Source organism: Myotis brandtii, unplaced genomic scaffold (assembly GCF_000412655.1).
Source record: "Myotis brandtii unplaced genomic scaffold, ASM41265v1 scaffold123, whole genome shotgun sequence".
Taxonomy (NCBI): domain Eukaryota; kingdom Metazoa; phylum Chordata; class Mammalia; order Chiroptera; family Vespertilionidae; genus Myotis; species Myotis brandtii.
This window is the reverse complement of record NW_005354291.1, coordinates 11264404-11279116: the sequence shown is the minus strand read 5'-3', so window position 1 is coordinate 11279116 and position 14713 is coordinate 11264404. Positions and strand designations below refer to the sequence as shown.

Sequence of the window (14713 nt, the reverse complement as noted above, 5' to 3'; positions counted from 1 at the left end):
TGCTTATTCAACCACAGTATGCTATAAACACCAAAAATATATATATCATAAAATGTTGTTTTAAATAAAATATTGGGCTTATTTCAATTGCATCTCCATTTGTCCCTTTCCAGACACCAAACTAAGCTTTAGCATAAACTGTAAAACCAATCATCTGAACATAAAATTTCAAAAGGAGGTGAAATGGCAGAAATACTAGTACTAATATGAGGATTTTGAAGGAAGAGGTGCCAAAAGAAGGTGCAGACTCTTTCCATTTTCATATGCATGCCCCTTGCAAAGTGACTGCAGCTATTCCCATCAAGAACTAAAGTCTATGGGTTGGTAGAATCAACATCATTAAAATGTCCATACTACCCAAAGCAATCTATAGATTCAATGCACTCCCCATTAAAATACCAATGGTATATTTCACAGACCTAGAACAAAGTCCCCCAAAATTCATCTGGAATAAAAAAAAAAACAAATAGCCACAGCAATCCTGAGAAAGAAGAACAAAGTTGGAGGGATCACAATACCAGATATCAAGCTATACTACAAGGCCACTGTTCTCAAAATTGCCTGGTACTGACACAAAAACAGACATATAGACCAATAGATCAGAACCCAAGCCATTATGCTCAACTAATATTTGACAAAGGAGGCAAGAGTATACAATGGAGTCAAGACAGTCTTTTCAACAAGTGGTGTTGGAAAAATTGGACAGATACATGCAAAAAAATGAAACTAGACCACCAACTTACACCATACACAAAAATAAACTCAAAATGGATAAAGGACTTAAACATAAGACAGGAAACCATAAAAATCTTAGAACAATACATAGGCAACCAAATACCAGACATATTTGTCGTAGCAATATCTTTACCGATACAGTTCCTAGGACAATGGAAACTAAGGAGAAAATAAACAAATGGGACTGCATCAAAATAAAAAGCTTCTGCACAGCAAAAGAAACCATCAACAAAATAACAAGAAAACCCACTGCATGGGAGAACATATCTGCCAATGTTATATCTGACAAGGGTTTCATCTCCAAAATTTATAGGGAACTCATACAACTTAACAAAAGGAAGATAAACAATCCAATCAAAAAAATGGGCAAAGGACCAAAATACACACTTTTTGAAAAAGGACATACAAAAGGCCAAGAGACATATGAAAACATGCTCAAAGTCACTAATCATCTGAGAGATGAAAATCAAAGCGACAATGAGGTATCATCGCACACCTGTCAGAATGGCTATCATTAACAAATCGATGAACAACAAGTGCTGGAGAGGATGTGGAGAAAAAGGAACCCTCCTGCACTGCTGGTGGGAATGCAGACTGGTGCAGCCACTATGGAAAACAGTATGGAGGGTCCTCAAAAAATTAAAAATGGAACTCCCATTAGACCCAGTAATACTGCTTCTAGGAATATATCCCAAGAGATCAGAAACACCAATCAGAAGGGACATATGTACCCCTATGTTCATAGCAGCCCAATTTACAGTAGCTAATATTTGAAACAGCCTAAGTACCCATAAGTAGATGAGTGGCTTAAAAAACTGTGGTACATCTACACAATGCAATACTACGCTGCTATAAAAAAGAAGGAACTCTTACCATTTGCAATAGCACACATGGATCTGGAAAGCATTATGCTAAGTGAAATAAGCCAGTCCGTGAAAGATAAATATCACATGATCTCACTCATTTGTGAAATATAATGAACATCATTAACTGATGAACAAAAATAGATCCAGAGGCAGAGATGCATCGAACAGATCATCCAACCTCAGAGGAAAGGCAGGGGAGGGGGTGGTAAGAGAGCAACCAAAGGACTTGCATGCATGTATATAAGCAAAACCCATGGACACAGACAGTAGGGGGGTGAGGGCATGTGCTGGGGAGTAGGAACGGCCGGGGAGAGGTCTATGGGGGTGTGTGTGGAAGGATACTTATGTAATACTTTAAACAATAAAGAATTTAAAAGAAAGAAATAAAGTTTATTTTCCATCCTTTGAATCTGTTCTTGAACATGTGATTTGCTTTGGCCATTGGACTTGGTGAATGTGACAGAAGCAGAGTTTGATTCCATCATGGAAGCTTAGTCTAGTCGGCAGGAGAAGCCACATTGGAGGGGATCCAAGTGCCCCCTCTAGCAGCCTGAGGATTGGCAGCTGCGAGTGAAGCCTCCTGCCCCAGCCAAGGTGCCAACTGACTGAAATGAGCGGAGGTGATACCAGCAGCAGACCTGCCTCACTGAGGTCCTCTCCAAATTTCTCACCCACAAAATTGAGCTAATAAATGTTGTTGTTTTTTCAAACCACAGAGATTCATGTTGTTTGTTTACATAGTAAATGCTACTGTAAGTTAATTTTAAAAAGTACATGGAGTTCCTAGTCATTTTCCTCAGTAGTGACAATGAGTTTGCATTGAACCATTCAGTTTTTTTCCATGTCCACTCTGACTTTGGGATCAAGTAATGCATTTGATAGATGGCTTGGATGCTATGGAATATTTTTTTCTTTGAAAAAAGTTAAACTGAATTCTTTAGGCAAAAAACCCAAGACCCTGGTTTTATGAGCTTCCTGTTTCTGAAACTGTCTTAGCTGAGATACTGTCTTCAAAGTGTCTCAACAGCCCACTGAATGGACACAGACATGAGGGCCACATTGTGACACTTGAGAGTCCTGTCCCTTTGCCTTTCTGAGCAGCTTCCACCAAACAGCAACAACAAACACTGATAATTACAGTTTACGACTTCATTGGTATCAAGATGAAGGTAATATATTAAAATATTTCCTTCTATTTAAAGTTTCATTTTTTTCTTCTGATTTTAATAGAAACTAAAACATTTTCATGCTCTCATAAAAGTATTGTGGGCCCTGGGCATTGTTCTCATCATGCCTAATGAACAAGTCAGCCTAGATTAAGGATAAACTTACTTTCTTTCTTCTTCCCTCTGGTTCTTCACAACTGCTATTTCATAACCAGTATTGAGAAGACGTGTGTGTGAGTGTGTGTGTGTGTGGGAGAGAGAGAGAGAGAGAGAGAGAGAGAGAGAACATTTGGCTTTTTTTAATGACTAAACTAGGTAAGCTACCTCTCCATTCTCTCCACATCCACATTCCAAGCTAGAGCCATCCTGCCCAGAGGCCACTGCATAGGGATTGCAGAGGACATAACCATGCATAGCCTACAATGACAAAAAAAAAGAAAAAGAAAAAAAAAAGAAAAGAAAGAAAACCACCACTTGGGAATCTTCAATATAAACATTAATAGTTTCCCACATCTTTGTTTAGAGAATAGCCTGAGGATTTCTAAACTTTTAGATCTTATTCATTCCAGAAGAACTGTTTCACTTATGGCCACATAAATCTTGGCCTGTAGAAGTTCCAAGAGTCAGCCTCTATGGAAACTGGAGTCACAGAGACCTCACAGGTGACCGGACAGAGCAGATCTGATTTGGGCCATTCAGGAGACAATGTTTGCTAAGATTGAGTCTACCTCTGACATCCATTATAGGGAATAGAGACTTAGTAATAAAACACAGAGAGGAAAATTTGGTAGGAAATACAGTATTATTTTTAACATATTGTTTTTTATGAATATAAGAGAAAGACATATTCAATGGGAAAAATTTTAAAAATATTTATTTTAAAACATTTAAAATGGACACCATGATAAGTAGTATTCAGGACTGCCAGGTCAGAGATGACTGAGACAATTTAGGATTTTATTTATATCTATAATTTTTCTCTGTAAGAATAATTCACTGGTATTTCATTTTAAAACTTATTTCATTTTGAACCTAGTTATTTTAAAAGCTCCACCAACGAACACAATCCAAAGTGACAATGTAATCATTTTAAAGAACGTTAAAATGAGAGCTCCAGGAGCCCACGACTTACGTTTCCTGCTAAGGTTCAGCTCTCCACGTCCTCCCACACCGACACAGTGTTCACATCACCTCATCGGTGCGCAAAAGCAAACACCGGTTCCTCCGGGCCTCACAGCTGAGAGGATGGAAGGAGAGTAGAGGGCAGGGACCACTTTTGACCATCTTCCTCCTCTGGAGTACTTGGGAAAAACTTGGGAAAGTCCCATATAAATACAAGGGCAGGGCAGGCCTAATTTTATATATTGTAACTTGTTGCCTCTAGAAGCCACAAAAATGTCCTGGAAATTAAAATATATTACATCCACACTATATCTTCAAGGCTTCCCTTTCCCATTTTCGGGTTGGAAAGTGTCATTGACCTGTTATATAGGCACGCATGCACCTGGTCTCCAAGCAGAGGAGCTCTCCCCAGCTGCTTCAGATGCTTCCCAGCTGCCACAGCTCAGCAGGACCAAACTGCTAATACAACAAGGAATAGCATCACCTCAATGCTCATAGCATCTGCTGAGGAATTTCACTTACTCCTTGTATTGTCTTCACATCTCCGGAGTTCTATAGTGATCATCCCAAGGGCACAGGGAAGTTAAGTAACTTGCCCAATGTCACACAGCTAAGAATATTGATATCAGTGGGGAGCAGGAACTGAGCTGGACTAGTGGAGCCTCAGGTGCCAGGGGTGATGGCTTTGCAGCTCTGGGCCCTGGCCCTCCTGGACCTGGTGGGCATATGTGTGTGTCTTCAGCCCTGGAAGCTGAACTTCTTCCATAGCCAGTTGTAGCTGAACTACCTGGTTGTGGATGAGACATTGGGCGTGGTGTATCTGTGGGCAGATTGACAACATCAATGAGCTTCTGCTGCTGAACCCACAGGGAAGCTCCTGGATTGCAGCAGCTTTTTCAAGGGTGCTCTAATAAATCTTGCCACCATCTCTCAAATCCTCCTTCATTAGTTTCCCTGAAATGCTTTTCTTATGAGACCAAAAAACCTATTTCCTCTGGTAATACTTTTATCAGAGCCTCTCTACCCAGCTGTTTTGCCTGTGTAGTTTTCTTATGTGATTCCTCCATCAGATTATAAGCACCTTGAGAGTAGGGAACATATCGCTTTGAATGTTTGGTGCCTCACAGAGTGCTGAGCACATAGTAGGTGCTCAATAAATACTTAGAATTAGCTAATTATCCTCCAAAGAACACAGCATAGGTAATCAAATGTTTAATGCAACAAATGATAATCAGGAAATAGACATTTTTCACTAATTCTTTTCCTTAATTTGAGCATTCGTATCCACTTTTGAATACTTAAAATCCAATACCCTACTCTCTAATCACACCTTCCTGCATTCCTCCTGGGTGGGGAGGGTGGTTACTGAGGCAGTCAGAATGCAGATTTGTTACTGAAAATTGGTCTTTCTCAGCCTCAGCAGGAACATCTTTGTCATTCAGCACCCTTGTAATTGCTCCTGTTCCATCAGTGGATGTTTCAACTATTGCCCACTATTATAGATTTTATTGTCATTTCAGAATCCAATCTCACTACCTAATTCACAGATTAGCATTCAACTTCTGCCTTCCGTAGAAAACACTGGTGGCAAATTCATCTTTATTCTCTTTATTCTTCTATCATCCTTTCCTCTCTGATGGATAAAGGCACCCTTTCTCCTTAAGAGCCCTCCACCTAGGCACTAGGTCCTAACGATCTCCTACCAGTCCAATTCTATGCTTTTCATTATGTATTCTATGGGGTAACTTTGTGAAATATGACGTAATTACTGATCTCTTTTCATTGGAAATGCTTTTCCCTTGACTTGAATGGTTGATTCTCTCTTCAAATTGTGACTCCTTTTCAGGCTCTTTCTTCTTCAGGTACCTCATCCCACTGTTGGTATCTTCCAGGGTTTCTTCCTCCATTATCCTTCTGCCATTAATTGCATTCCCTCAGCAATCCTTCCACCTGGAGGGATTGAACTGCTGCCAATGTATTCAGGTTTGTCCAATTTGTATACTCTGATCATGAGGCTCCCAAGACATGTTAACCTAGAAGTCTTGTGGCGATTTCAAACTCAAGAACTTGCTATTTTTATATTATCTCCTCTCCTCTAAGTCCCCTGAGTTGTTCATCTTCCTATGTTTTCTCTTTGCATTTATTGGTGGCAGATGAGAGGCAGCTATCTCTGCCCAAGTAAGAAAACTGGGAGTCAACTCCCATGTCATGTCTCCCTAACAGCAACTAGTTGTTGAACAGCTCTTAGCAATTCTCCCTCCAAATGTAAACTCAGTTTGTCCCATTCTCTCTAACTTAATTGCCAATGCTTTTCCCATCTTCATCAGAACATACATGCTGTGTCACAACAGGATCTAACTTTGCCCCTCTTAGGCCTCATCTTCTCCTAACCAACACTTCTCACCTCTGCCAGAGTTGGTTCACTGAGCCAATCCAGGCATTATTTCCTGGAGAGCCATCAACACCATCACCTCCTCCCTGGGCAGAGAGAGTGCCTTCTCATGTGTACACCTGAAGCTATGCACAGCATAAATCCCCCTATAGTTCGTAGACTCTGTTGCATTCATTCATGTTCTGTTTCTTTCCTTTTACTCTCAGCCAATTGTGAGGTCTCTGAAAAGAAGAGCTATGTCATCTCTAACAGCTGATAAACATTGTCTTTCCAGCTCAATAAATATTTATAGAATAAAAAGTTTATTGAATAAATTCTTCTAATTCTTTACCCTTTTCACTTCATTTTGTTGTTATTGGTTTTCGTTGAGAGGTTGTAGAGTACGGCTGCATTTGAAACTGCAGGTTCTGAACTGAGACTTTCTGAGTTAAAATCTCATGAAGAAAATTTTCTAACTGAAAATTAGAAAGCTACTTTTCTGTGTCCAGATTCATGATTTAAAAATGAAGGTGATAATGACAGTACCTATTTGTAGGATAACACATAGACTAAATGAATTAATTCACAAGCATCTAGAATCTAGGCTATTGCTTAATACACATTAAGCACTGAATAGGTGTGTTAGTCTGATTATTGCAATCTTTTTCTTTCTTCCTTCCTTTTCTTTTTTATTCTTTTTTGTTTGTTTGGGATATAATTTACTCCTTTCCTCTTCTATTGGTTTCATATTTACTAAAAACTCATAATGTCCCAGCCACAAAGATGGTCCTGCTCTGAGGAGTCACACAAACAAATACCTCCTCTCTAAGGTCATGTTGATATGACATTTTGAGGTGGCGTAAACATTTGAGTTGTGGAAGTGGTCATGCTCTGGAATTTGGCTGCCACACAGCCCTCTATAGCATGGAATGCAGAATATTGCAGGGTAACAATCTCTAGAATCCCACCGAGGGGTGTGGGGGTGGGGAAGGTAGAGCATTTCTAGGATAGCATTTGTGTTATGACTCTGAGCATGGCACTATTGTAGGCTTCAGGGTAGCTTCTTCATGGTCAATATCATCTGACGGAGCCCCTTTTCAGAGCCTTGCTTTGAGTTAGTCTTTTCTGCCAGAGAAAAAAGAATTCATGACTGGATTTTGGTAGCATATGACTTTTGGTAGCAAAGTTAGACTTCTCTGGAAATTTGACTGCTACCACTCCTTCCAATATTTTTTTAAAGGATAAAAATGGGAAGGATGCACCCTGGTTTTTATGCAAATGATTGATTACTGACAGCCAACATTATAATATATGCATTCAAAATGGTCTGTCACTGAGTGTCTGAGTTCATTTCAAGCATATGAATTTCGAAGAAAAAGTGAGTTAAGAGCGTGTGGAGTGTGTGTGTGTGTGTGTGTGTGTGTGTGTGTGTGTGTGTTTACTGTAGGGAGAAACCCAAGGACAGCTTGAAAATCTGCTTAGCCTATTAACTTGAATTTGGAGGAGAAGAAATATCAAAGGTTTACCTGCATGCAAACACTTAATTAGGTAAATCAGGGCAAAGGCTTTTTTTCCTGTTTTTATTATTAATTTTTGCCACAAGCTATGAATTAGATTTGGTCATTATGAGGCTCTGACACACTGAATAATGTAGCATAATCCTTTGCACAATATGTACTTGGTAACTACTTGAGGGATGAATAAATAAGTGAACAAATGACTTCATGAATCTGAATAATGTGTTGTATATTATATATATGTTTTTTAAATATATTTTTATTGATTTCAGAGAGGAAGGGAGAGGGAGAGAGAGATAGAAACATCAATGATGAGAGAGAATAATTGATCGGCTGCCTCCTGCACACCCCCTACTGGGGATAGAGCCTACAACCGGGGCATGTGCCCTTGACTGGAATCAAACCTGGGACCTTTCAGTACCCAAGCTGATGCTCTATCCACTGAGCCAAACTGGCCAGGGCATGTGTTGTATATTATAGAATTGCCTGAATATTTTCTAGAGGAACATATTTGTATCAGCCAAGGGAATTGGAATGAGAAAGTAAAAAAATGGAAAAGCCTAGGATAAAAATATTTAAAGGAAAAAATAAGTTGTGGTTATAAATTTAGATATTTTAGTTCAGTTACTATTGGCCTAGTGATACTTGAAAACCATTTGCAAGACAACTTTTTGATGACAATTGGTGGGAACAAAGAATAACTTACAGATGAAAGCATGTGAGGAATTTAGTATAATTCTAAACTTGAAATGCATATTTGTCCTCCACAGCCACATTCTCCCCAATATTAAGTTTTTCACCTCCATCTAAAATCAGAAAAACAAGAGAAAATTGAAAAAATAAGATTTTTTTCTTATCTATTTTGATTCCACAGCAACTGGATCATAGGAAACTTCCATGAGGGATGGGCTCATGCAGGGAGGGAACAAGAGCAGCAACAGGAGCCATGACATTGGGGGCACTTCTTCATGTAACGTACTTGTATCTTCAGGACCTGATTGGGCTCAGTTACTTATATGTCATTTCCATTTGGTGATAGGGTGTTTCAGGGTGGGCCCAGCTTTTATGGATGGGTGGGTCAGACAGCACTCATTTCATGTCGGGCAGCTCAAGTGACTTATGGTCAAGTGTTCAGTCTTTATTAAGGTTCAGTAGCAAGCTAAAAGAGAGCAGTTATTTGTAGAGTATGGTAAGGCTTTGCTCCAAAATCCTAACACATGATTCATGTTATCTCTCCAAAAAATGTCTCTCTCTGCTACTGACACTTTAAGCCCCATTGGATGTGCTGGGTCATATGGCCCAAGGGGCAGAACAGCTTGCATGACAATCTGAACTCATTGAGGAATTCTCTTTTTCTGGGATCCACTCAAAACTACAGTTGTTGAGTCACTAAGTAAATGGGCCAGAGTAGCACACCCAAATGAAGGATATATTCCCTCTAAAATCCAAAGAGGATCACTCAGTGTTGTACCTCTTTTTTGGAGGAGGAGCAGAGATTCAACGTATTTTTTCTCTAGAAGGGATATCTCAACCTATCCCACACACTGTGTGTGCCCTAGACATCTCACTGAGGTAGAAGGCCCCCAAATTTGTGTCAGATATATTTCTCATGAAAACTAATAAATCCAGGATCTCTGCTTAGTGGACCCATGTCAATAACCTTGGCCTGATCCAATTTTATGTTCCTGCCAGCATTATCTTACATCCTAAAACCCATTCCCACACATAGCTCCTGGATTTCTGTTTGTTTAAATTGGAAAAATCATGCAATTCTTTTGGAGTATAGCACACCTTGTCGTGGGTCACACTTTGTACCACAACTGTCAGGTCTGATGGATCTTGAGGTTGGTTATGTGTGTAGAAGCAAGGGGGGATAAGAGGTGTGGTCATGACAATCAGCATTATCTTTCAAGGCAATTACCTCAGTGAAGCCATCACAGATTCTGCAGGTAAAGCAGGGCTGACTTCCTTAGTCAGGTGTAGAAGGACTGCTTCTACTGATAAGTAAATATTGGTAGAATTTAGGGGTTCAGTGTCCCAGCTTCATTGGGATCTGTCCAGTGATTTTATTCCAATTTACAGGATCCCACTTCTTTCCAATCAATACCCTCACTTTAACATCATGAAAGACACCTGAAGACATTCTGAAAATTTGGGAATTTGGTGTTGTAATTCAGCCACACACAAGATGGCACTCTGGGTTTGGTTTTCAGAAACGTTGGCTCTACAACAGCAGGAGATAGGGGTTGATTTCAGGGCAGATGTAAAGGCTTTCAGGTAAATTACACAGAGCTAGCTGTTGGGAATTGAAGCTCCATCTTCATCCTTTTGTTCCCCCTCTTTTGCCAGTGTACTTAAAGGAGCAACTAGCCAACCCCAATTACACTCCTTAGCTTGACTAGAATGTTCTAAAATATTAAATGCATGGTCACCCAGAGCCTCACCTTCTATAGGTATTTGGTTAGGAGCATCCAATGACAATGTTTTGTGCATCTCAATTGCCATACCATGCCATAGGCTACCAGTGCCCTCTTTACCACTGGAAATAGAATCATTAGTGCCTTTCAATCTACTCACATTAGAGAACAATTTCAGAAAACCCACAACCAATTCAGAAAACTCATTATTAAGATCCTGGTCCTCTAAAACCACTCTGTGCAGTAAAATTTGTTTCAGTCAGGGTTCCTGACACATGTAACTCCATTATCGCCCGATATTGTTATCACACCAAACCATCATCAAAACAAACAAATGTTCACACCACAGCATCTTCTCCCCTCATCATCCTCACAGTACACCATCTTTACCAGCACAGCATCTTCAGCATCATGATCATTTTTTTTTTTTGCTGTCAAAATAGATTAATGTGAAAAGCACATTAGACCTAAAACAATATAATTCTGGATGAAAAGTAAAAAATCAATTCCAAATTTTCTATGTAATGGCTTTTGTCATTCCCATTAGTCCTAACAATATACAGAATTACTACAGACTCTCAGTTTTTCATTAATATATTACCTAATTTAATCCTTGCAACAATCTTCCATGATATTTATTATTACCTCCATATAGTAGGTGAGAAAATGGTGGCTTACATAGTTGGTAAGTTGCAGATCCAATATCCCAATTAACATCAGCCTCTTTGTAAATCCTGTGCTTCTTTCCTTACACCTCGGTGATAAATTGGGAAATACACCTTACTTTTAACAGCTTTCGACCAATAAATGGTTTTTATATCTCTGTAATCTATTGAAGCAAATGGGAAAATTTATATATTCAATAAACTCATCTCTACAGCTAAATTATGTGAGATAAGCTCAAAAGTACTGATTTTAGTGCACAAAAACTTTAAGATGTTTTTCAAACTATTAGCATAGTTGGATGGCACAGTGTCTTGTTTGCCCCTTGTCTGATTTGCTTTGGCATAGGACACAGTGTCACGTAATAAAAACATCTCGATAAAGTAAATTTATTTCTCTCAGCATCCATATATCAACACAGTACATGCAAGTAAGTGGCATAGAGCCCATTGGCAATTCTGAGAATAATATTGCCCAGCATGTGATAATAATCTAGAAGGCAAAAGGAAAATTACAGCCTATTTTTATTTAACTTTCAGTAGGAAAGTAATGGAAAGAAAAATTAAACTAGACAGTTTACCACAGAAAAAGAACTTTAAAGGAGGGTAAGTAAAGTGCAATGAAATAATCTGGAAAATAACTATAAACCTTTAAAACAACTAATAATAAATAAATGTTATCTGAATTGAACTGACAGTTTTTAATGAGCCATATGTAATTTATTTTTGTCCTGATGAAGCCATAATTTTCTCCAAAGCCCATATCCAAAGTTTTTTTTTTCATAATGAAGATAAAGTAGCACACATACCAAAAATCATTTGAAAAATGCTATAATTTAATCCAAAAAGATAGTAAAGTACTCTGTCCATTTTGGGGGAGCTTTTTTTTATTGCATACCATGGTTTACAACAAAAAGTTGGCTGTGGAAAAGCAATTCATTCCATAAGCAGCCAATATATTTGCTAAAATGTTAGTTCTTTTGGTCCTAATCATACTGCAATCTTTTGGGACTATTTCAATAACAATAATTTTAACAATTAATAATATCTAACTTTAAAAAAGCTCATGACAGTTGCACAGTTATGTTCTATAGAAACTTTATGAGGTATGTGTTCTGTGTTTTGATGTTTTCCATACAAAAGGGTCCACTCTCTTGATATGCTGCCTAAACAGTTTGTGGGTGGTATTTAAGATTGCTCCAATAGAGATAATATCTAAGTTTCAAATACAAATCCTGCCTAATGCAAAGAAAAGGAAAATCATAAAAGATGATAGAACAGTTGAATTTCTACAATATGCACTTCAACAGTACGGGCCTGTTTGTGACTACCTGAGCTGTTAATAGATGACCTACAGTTCTATTTGAATGTGAAGTACTCAAACACTCTTTCTCTTCCCCTCCTCCTGCTCATCTTCTTCTTCATCATATCACAGCATTTTTACACCACACCATCATCACAGTCTAGCTACACCATCTGGCATGGATGGGAAAAGAGTTGCATTCTAGCCTGCTTCCAGAGTTTACAGGTGATCATGTTTCTGAATGGATTCTTTGGATGGCTGTGAAGGCGATCACAAGAGTGGAATACTGGACCTCCATTAAGACTTGTCTCAATGTAGTGCTCTCCCTCTTTTCTTCCCCTCTCCCCCGCTCTAATTTCAATGCAATTTGGACATATTAATTGATTGACTTAATTAAAGAACATTAGATTTACAAAAAATAAAAATAAAACCATAGGAACATTAGTCATCCTTTAGTACTTTTTTTTTCTTCATTTTACAAATTAGGCCACTTGCTTTTTGAGAGCAACTGTGCCTTTTCAGTCTTCCTCCATCTAGCCAGTCATCAAATTCTAATCACCTGCTGATTTTCTTCTCTTTATTTCTCCTTTTTCAAGAGAATCCAAAAGAAGTAGGACCTGCCATAGCTGGAATGAATTTCTCTGTTTTACTGAATTCACATACTGTTCATTTTTACTTTATGACAGCCTTTACTTTATTGTGTCTTAGAGTGGTAAGCCTGACCTTCTCTGTTATTTTGCTGGAAGCCTTATCTTTTTGTTCTCCAACACTGCCCATAGGTAATGCTTTGTATGTCATGCCACAACACTTAATTTCATGTCTATTTAGCATAGTAGGCATATAAGTAAACAAATGACAAGATTATGTGAGAAGTTCAACAAGGAGAATATCTTCAAAATAAAGAGAAGGTCCAGAGGAGGGGGAGTGATTGCTTTTGAGTTGAAATGTCTCAAGGAAGACTTCCTGGAAGAAGTGATATGGAAGTTGGTTTCACCAATGATACTAGACACAGCTAGGGGAGAAGGAAATAGTGGATAAGATGGAACAGCACAGGATGTACAAATGCATGAAGGCCATGAAAAACATAGTAAACATAGTATATTTGGCAAAATATAAGCACTTTAGCCTTGTTGGAGCATACATTTTTGTGGGAAGGAGAAAGGTAGAAAATGAGTATGTCAGGTTACCATTTGACAACAATAATAGAGAACCCAAATTAATTAAATAAAGAGGGGTTGATTTTTCTCCTATAAGTCTTGAAATTCTATTTTGTCAGGACCAGTGTCTCTGCAGTTCTAATGTCCTTCTCCTTATGGTCACGGGATGGCTACTCTAGCTTTAGCATCTTGTCATTGTTAAGGGCAGGAAAATGAAGGAAGAGGGGGAAGTAGAAGGCACTAGTGTATTTGTTCCAGTTTCCTAAGGAAAAAAAAGCTGTTTCAGAAGTTCTTTCACTGACCCCATCGACAACTCTCTTTGGCAAACAATGTGCCACATGACAGTCTGTGAAACATGGCAACCAAAGGGAGGTTGGGAAAGTGACAGTTTAGCTTTTTAGGTTCTATGCAAAGCACTAAGGAAAGAGCAATTGGGAATTAATAGTATTAGATTAGTTAACAACTGGGGCTGCTAGAATGAACTTTGAGAAAGAAGCTAACTCTATTGCATAAAGGTGTTTTGTTTTGTTTTAATAACAGGTAAGAAGTTTCATTTTTATCTTATATGGTCTGAGTTCCAATGAGAAATTTTGAGAGGATCAATTTCTTAGTGTGCAAACACATTTTCCAGCAAATGATTCCATTTTCATTATGATCCTTTGGAAGAAGCCTTTGATTATTATATTGATTTGCAAATTAACTCTTAAAAATTAAGACTCAAACTTTCTTAGTTGCCTGGTTCAAGATAGTAGAAGTCAATCATTGTCTTGTTCCATTGATGTGTTTATAACTGAATAGAAATATCCATAACAATCACATAGGGGCCTAAATGAATGGTTTTTCGTCATCCCATGACCAGTGAGGGAATTATAAGAACAACAACAACAAAAAGATTCTGGCATAAAATCTGAAAAGAAAATGTCATTTCTCAGAACATTCCCATTTTTAAAAGTAGCCATTTCTCAGATTTTACCTCTGAAGTGAAAACACTCATTCCACTTTCTAAAATATGGAAAAGCATAGATGAGTTTAAATTCAGAGCCCAAAACACTACACTTACTAATTAAGTATACAGGAACAGAAACAGAAAGAAAAGATAGTTCTCTGTAACTGCTTCCATCTCAAATGAGACAGTTAGAGATGAAGAGTCTCAGAGAGTCAGGAGGATGCCAAAAAGGGAAAACTGATGAATAGTAGATGGGCAGAGTGGCTGGTGATGTCCCTGCAGGCATTTTCAGCTGTGGCCCTGGAGTGGGAGGGGCCTGATGTCTCCACAGGCAGGTTCCCTCTCTGCACAAAGGGTAGGAGCAGAATGTGCAGCCAACTGCCAAACTGCACAATGGGTCAAGAGGGAGTTGGACTGAGTTTTGGAAACAAAGAGAAAATGCACAGCTGTT

At 38.5% G+C, this 14713-nt stretch overlaps 1 pseudogene; it reads right to left on the bottom strand.

The window, feature by feature from the left end:
* Positions 1-5796, bottom strand: part of LOC102255943 — a 75611-nt pseudogene extending 69815 nt beyond the window's left edge.
* Positions 5797-14713: the final 8917 nt, after the last annotated feature.